The following is a 7,620-nucleotide window of genomic DNA, read 5'->3' as shown; positions in this document are numbered from 1 at the left end:
AGGAAGGAAGGAAGGAAGGAAGGAAGGAAGGAAGGAAGGAAGGAAGGAAGGAAGGAAACCAACAGCAGCAAAGCAAAGCAAAACAAAAGCAAACAAAAAACCCAACATATCAAAAGTAGCTGGTATAGTGTGAAACCCTAACAATCTGACTAGCTGTAGACAGGTCACTTTAACCCATCAGAGTTCCCATTATCACACACTGTGTGGCTCACTCATGGTACCCATCTTGCCCCTAACATTAATACAGGGTTTCACACATGTGAAGACAATGGTCAAAACAAAAACAAAAATTACAACACCTAGGGATTGCTCAGAATGATCCAGGGAAGAGAACCACAGAAAGAACCTGATGAAGTATTATTCAAGACAAAATAACAAAGCAAAAACAAAAGGATCGATCTTATTCAAGCAACTTCAAAAGAAAGTGTCAAACACATCACTTAATGCCAGAGTACAAAGTCAATGAAGTATAACAACAAATCATAGAACAATAACTAACATTTAACAAATTTAGAAGCTTGGAAGATGAGTCCATAAGTAAAGTGGTTGACATACAAACACAAAAACGAGCCCAATCCCAGAACCCATGTAAAGGCCAGGCACCGTGGAATTCCAGCAGTAGGGAAGTGGAGACATGAGCAAACAAAGGCTTGCTGGTCAGTCTAGCCAAATCTCAGGGCCCTGGGTCCTGTCTCCAAACACAGTGTAAACAGACTGAGGAAGATACCCAACATTAGGCACAAATGTTCATATACACAGACAGACAGACAGACAGACAGACACACACACACACACACACAAGAGTCTGGTCATGCTAGACAGAACCGAACCAGCACTTTTAGCAAAATAAATATTTATAAACAAAAGACAACTGAGAAAAAGGCAAGTATACATGTGTGCTGCAGTGCATGCTTGTGTGCCATATGTGTGCAGGAGCCAAAGAAGGTAAAAGAAGGTGCCAGATTCCTTGGAACCCACGTTACAGATGGTTGTAAGATGCCATGTGAGTGCTGGGAACTGAACACAAGTCTTCTGCGGGGGCAGAAGTTAAGTGATCTTAACTCAGACACGTGGCTCCAGCCTAGAGACAATACTGAATGTGGATTATTCCAGTTTATTCAACAAATGTTAGCTTTCTATTATTATATATATATATATATATATATATATATATATATATGCAAAAAAATTTTGCCTTCCTATTATCAGAGTAAGCATTGATAACTAGTAGAGCTAGGTACAGTGACCCATGACTACAGTCCCAGAACCAGGAGGTAAAGGAGGAAGGATTGCAAATTCAAGATGAGTCTAAACTGTGGAATGAAACTATTCCTCCAAAAACTGGGGGAAATGTGGGATAAGATGAAAATAAAGAAGCACTATGCAAAGCTTTAAAGGAAGGTTGAGATTAAGAGTTAATGAAATGCTTGGGCTACTTTTCAAGTATATTAGAAATATAAAATGTTGGCCTTTGCATATTTGGCTTGCTTATGTGTTTATTGAGTCTGCATGCTTCTGGCAAGTGTGTACAGGCCACAAGTCAATACTGTATAGTGCTCCACCTTTTTTTGAAACACTCTTTCTCTAAGTATAGGGCTTACTGAATCAACATTACTAACTGCCAGCAATTCTAGAATCCTGTCTAGGCTTCCCCAGCACTGAGATTCCAAGTGCCTGCAATTATGTTTTGTGTTTTACTCAAGGACCAGGGATCTGACTGAAGCCCAGCATATACTTCACCAATTGCCTTAGCCCTAATTAATAGCTTTCAAGTGTGGATGGTGAAAATACACCACACACATAATATCCAGTGCTCAGAACTAAAAGACAAAAGTTAGGAGGTCCATACTGAAATCCAAACAGTACATGTTTTTTTAGAACAAACTTCTGGCTGAGATAAAAACTGAGTCGGATGTTCTCAGATAAATGATGACAATCAAAATTACTCAGGTGTTCTGGGTCTCCATATTATTATACAAAAACTGACAATGCCCATTTAAAGGTTTTAGAAATGTCAACTCATATTGAGGATCACCAAATGGTAGCTACAGGAATTTTAGCATTTTAAGTGCTAATTTAAAATTTCTAGGTTAAGTAAGTAGTAGTATTAATCTCATCCACCAACACCCTAGGCACAGTATGAAAGCCAAAACTACCATCCAACACTATGCAACAATAATCACACTTAAAAGTTTGATTGTTTGGGTAGTCCATTAGGGTGTTTACATAGACTACCCAGACCAAGTGCAATCTACTAATCCTGCTTTGGAGACATTTATGAAACTCGGGTTTTTGTTATAAAATACTGCAAAATATTCCTTTCACGGTAATAAAAATTAAAGGGAGATGTCTAATTTTCACTCGCCGACCTGACACACACTTGGGTAAGATCTTCTAAATCTTCTGTATCCACTCTTTTTATTTAAAAAGGAAAAGGGGGGGGGGGCGGAGAGATGCCTTACAAGAATACTTGCTATTCCTGGAGCTGACCTGGGTTCAATTCCCAGGGCAAACGTAATGGCTCACAACTGCCTACAACTCCCAAATGCTCTCATGTCCTCTTTTAACTTCTCCACCATGTTGCATATATGTCCATGCAAGAGGAACACATAAAACAAGTACTCAGCAACAAGTGCTCTTGACCATGAGCCCATCCACCCCTCTATCCCCTCCACCACTACTCTCTACTGAACATCATTCTCTTTCCATCTTTTACAAGTTTTACAATTTTTGATCTAAATCAATCTAACATTCATTGAGTTCAATGAAACTGAATCCTGTAACACACAAGCTCTAGGAAAGGGCTCTCAAGATCAGGAAGAGAACAGAAATGATAATGCAGAAAGATACGTGGGTGGCAGTGGCATACTGACTCACAATCTTTTATCCACCCATTCATTTCCCTGCCCCTTCATCTAGTTAACCCTTAGTAATGACTAAGAAAAACTCAATGAGTTAGAGCAGAAATAAAACTGGGAACAAGAAAAACAAGATAAAAACTGTGTTCACTAGGAATATATAGTTCAATTACAAAGACAAGTTCACAAACACATAAAAACGCATTCCATAATAACTAGGATAAACAAGGAAAAGGCACTTTAACAAGAGCAAAAAAATTAGATATTCTGCTGTGGCACTATTAGGAGGACATATTGGGGTGGGGGTGGGGAGTCCTTCTAGTTGCCAGGAAGACAGTCTTCTGTTTGCCTTTGGAACAAAATATAGAATTCTCAGCTCCTCCTACAGTACCATGCCTGCTGGGACATTGCCATACTTAGTGCTATGAAGACAGTGGACCTCTGAACATGTAAGCTAGCCCTAATTAAATGTTGCCTTGGTCATGGTCTATCTTCACAGCATTGAAACCTAACTAAGACATCTGCTACACTTGCATATGTGAGCCTAGCACAGCTGTCATCAGAGGCTTCACCCAGCAACTGATGGAAACAGATGCAGAGACCCACAGTCAGGGGTTGTCTCTGACTATGTTGCCTGCTTTAATACCCATTCCCTTTCCTCCTACTGGGCTGTCTCTTCTAGCCTCAATGATGAAGGAGGTGACTATTCTCACTGCAACTTGATATGCCAGGGATGGCTAATAGACATGGGAGGGCTCCCATTTTCTAAAGAGAAATGGAGGAGTGGATTTGGGGTGAGGGTGGGGGAATGGGAGGAGAAACAGTGGTCAAGGAAAGAAAAAGAGTGAGAGCAAGAGAAGAAAGATGAAAAGGGGGGAGGGGAAGGGAAGGGAAAGGAAGGAGAAAGGAAAAGGAAATGGAAATGGAAAAGAGAAGAGAAACTTTAAAAAATAATGAAGTGAGATCTCATATTGAACTAAGTTGGAAGAGGAGAGTCCAGTCTTAAAATGAAGGGCCATAATCCAAAGAAAGCACAGCAGCTGAGGAAGCTGTCCACTGGTGGTCTGAGCTCTGAGCAGCTGAGGGAGCTGTCCACTGCTGGTCTGAGCTCTGAAACCACAGATGGTAGCTTAAGAGAACATTTTGAGAAATGGGGCACACTTACAGACTGTGTGGTTTTGTGACCTACTTTTGTGTTAACGAGGTGGATGCTGCACTGTGTGCTCGGCCACACAAGGTTGATGGGCACGTGGTGGAACCAAAGAGAGCTGTTTCTAGAGAGGATTCTGTAAAGCCTGGTGCCCATTTAACGGTGAAGAAAATTTTTGCTGGAGGTATTAAAGAGGATACGGAAGAATATAACCTGAGAGACTACTTTGAAAAGTGTGGCAAGATTGAAGCCATAGAGGTTATGGAAGACAGGCAGAGTGGGAAAAAGAGAGGATTTGCTTTTGTAACTTTTGATAAAATTGTTGTTCAGAAATACCACACTATTAATGGGCACAATTGTGAGGTGAAAAAGACCCTTTCTAAACAAGAGATGCAGTCTGCTGGATCCCAGAGAGGTCGTGGAGGTGGATCTGGCAGCTTTATTGGTCCTGGAGGAACTTTTGGTCGTGGAGGAAACTTTGGTTGACGAGGTGGCTATGGTGGTGGAGGTGGTAGCAGCAGAGGTAGTTATGGAGGTGGTGATGGTGGATATAATGGGTTTGGAGGTGATGGTGGCAACTATGGTGGTGGTCCTGGTTACAGCAGTAGAGGAGGTTATGGAGGTGGTGGACCAGGCTATGGAAACCAGGGCGGTGGATGTGGTGGTGGAGGAGGAGGCTATGATGGTTAGAATGAAGGAGGAAATTTTGGTGGAGGTGACTATGGTGGTGGTGGGAACTATAATGACTTCAGAAATTACAGTGGACAGCAACCATCAAATTATAGACCCATGAAGGGGGCCAGTGTGGGTGGAAGAAGCTGGAGCAGTCCCTATGGAGGTGGCTATGGATCTAGTGGTGGAAGTGGAAGCTATGGTAGCAGAAGGTTTTAAAGTAAAACAGAAACAGACTACACTTCTTAGTGAGCAAGTGAGCGAGCGAGAGCCAGAGAGAGAGAGAGAGAGAGAGAGAGAGAGAGAGAGAGAGAGAGAAGCCTTGTCAGGAAAGCTGGAGGTTATGTTGAGACAGTTGTCCCAAATGCATTAGAGGAACTGTAAAAATATGAAGGAATGATAATCCATAGTTAGAAAAGTCACTGCAGCTTAAACAGAAAACCCTTCCTGTTCAGGACCAACATAGCCTCAGTTTACAAAAACATGCAGCTATTGATTAATGCAACATAGTGTCAATTAGATATATGTTCCTAAGGTCTTTTATCTGTTGTAGCTTTCTTTGCCTTTTTTCTTTTCATTATATCAGGTATACTGCCCTATAAATTGTGGTAGTAGTACCAGGAATAGAAAATTAAGGAATTTTAAACTTTGATAAATAAAATAGACAGACAGACACAAAAAGATGGTAATATACCAAGATATAAGACCAACTGCCTACCAGGCATACACAAAGCTCATGATTGAATTATGTGTTCTGCAAAAACAGGAGGAAAATGAAAAAAAAAAAAAAAAGGACAAAGTTAACTCTGGGGTTGAGAAAACACATTTTTTTTTTGAAAGGGAAATAGCAACACGTTCCATTAAAGTGAGGGGAGAGGTGTGGTGGGCATTAAATTATTGTAAAAGGCAGAATTTCAAAATATCCCCTGTAAGCCAGTTTCTTATATTCTGGTCATTTAAATACTTTGATGGGCTTTGAAGAGTGAACTAAACATATTGAACAGTTGAGCCTGAAATAGGACTAGACAGCTGTAACAACAAAAGGCTGGTAGACGAGGAGTTCATGGGAAATGTGGCTAAAGAGAGAATGAGGAAGTGCTGCCCACTTTTATATCTTCAACACCGCTAGAGTCATCTGAAACAAGGAAGCTTTAAGGGAGAAAAATGCCTCCAGAAGTTAGTGATGGATCTTAGACACTTTAATCTCTCCTTTAGCCATTCCCAACCACTGGAGGTAGTGGAAAAGAAAGGATATGGGGGAAGTCGACTTGTTTTAAAAGTTTTTTTGGAGCAACTCCCATCTGTGTTGTCTGGAAACAGTCCAGCTCACTCAATCCACTCGCAAACACTTCACAGATACACCAGCAGTCCAGTTTGGTAGAGTCAGGACAGCAAACAGGAATCAGCAGCAGTCCCACCACTGGCAGAGACAGCCCAGGTCTCAGTCCCAGTATAAGTCAACAGGAGGGACCAGGAGGAACACCAGAACAAGTTCTTGGCTGTAGCTCTCTCACGAAAGCAAGGATCAGCAAAGACATGAGACCAGTAAGTGTTGCATAGCTAGCTCTATAAGAAAAGCTCAGCCCCACCCCCTTTCTTTTACTGTCCACAAAGTCTTTTTTTATACTGCCTCCAAACATCACATATCCTCTACAGGTGTTATCTGTCTCAGCTGATATAATGCTATCAATCAACACAGCACACTTCCAGAAGTTTTTGGGTGTTTTTTTCTCTATGGAGTCCCGAAAAATGGAGCTCAAATACACAATGTAAGGCAGACCAATACATGCTTGTATTGTATTGTATTGTATTGCATTGCATTGCATTGCATTGCATTGCATTGCATTGCATTGCATTGCATTGCATTGTATGCTTCAGCAAAGAATCTCTCATCATGTGTCCTTTCATGTGCCTGCTTTATCAGAACATCCTCTCTCCTGTGTCCACTTCTTCATTCACAAGTCTGCCTAAGTCTTTTCACCTGTGTCCACTTCAGGAAAACATTCCTTCATGAGTTTGCCCCAGCAAAACACCATCCAACACAACTGACTTTCCAAAGAACATTTGAAGTTTCCACTTCATCCGTAAGAAGGTGCCATCTCTGGGCTGGTGGTCCTATGTTCTAAACGAAAGCAGACTGAGAAAGGCATGTGGAGCATGCCAGCAAGCAGCATCCCACCATGGCCTCTGCATCAGCTCCTGCCCTGTTTGGATTCCTGTCCTGAATGGACTCCTTTGATGGTGGACTACAATGTGGAAGTGTAAACCATTTCCTCTCCAACTTGTTTTTCACAGCAATAGTGACTAGTCCTAGCTAAAACAGGTTCTTCAGAAAGGAAAGGTAAGAGAAGTCTGAGAACTCAATTTACTTTTCCTTGCTGTAAAACAAAGAAAGATTCAAAACCATTAAAAAGCTTCTGAGAGCCCCGCTGGGGCTCGAGGTGAAAACCAGTAAATACAAATGAACTTCAGTAATTGCAATAACTGCAAACCGGAGCCAAGGTAAGCCTGGATGTGGCATTCTTTCTACAGTCTTCTGATATACTCACTACTAAATATACTAGACTTCAGCCATGTGAAAGTCTATACACAAAACAGCAAAAGCTACCAATTAAACTTATTTCATATGAATAAAGTAGAGAAGAAAAGAGACAAAAGTTAATGTGTATTCATTAAGCTGTTAAATGTGTACTAAATCTGTAATGGCAACAGTTCCATAAAGAAGCTAGGGGTAGAATCAGAACTGGAAGGAGCAGCTCAGGAAAAAGAACAAGCATTCAAACTACAGAGACATAGAATAAAGTCAAAGACAACTCTGTGAAATGACTCATAGCAAAACCAAACATTTTAAGAATTAGGGTAGCAGGCGTGGTGGCGCACGCCTTTAATCCCAGCACTCAAGAGGCAGGCGGATTTCTGAGTTCGAGGCCAGCCTGGTCT

General features: G+C 41.3%; 1 protein-coding gene and 1 pseudogene across 11 annotated transcripts in view; one reads left to right on the top strand and one right to left on the bottom strand.

Annotated features, from left to right (window-relative positions):
- The window catches only part of Mllt10 (MLLT10 histone lysine methyltransferase DOT1L cofactor), a 148,775-nt gene that overhangs the window by 27,906 nt on the left and 113,249 nt on the right, over positions 1-7,620 (bottom strand). The gene's annotated exons all lie outside the window — the stretch shown is intronic.
- LOC110290319 lies at positions 3,866-4,899 on the top strand (annotated as a pseudogene).

This window comes from Mus caroli, chromosome 2 (genome assembly GCF_900094665.2).
Source record: "Mus caroli chromosome 2, CAROLI_EIJ_v1.1, whole genome shotgun sequence".
Taxonomy (NCBI): domain Eukaryota; kingdom Metazoa; phylum Chordata; class Mammalia; order Rodentia; family Muridae; genus Mus; species Mus caroli.
This window is presented reverse-complemented; position numbering and strand designations above follow the sequence as displayed.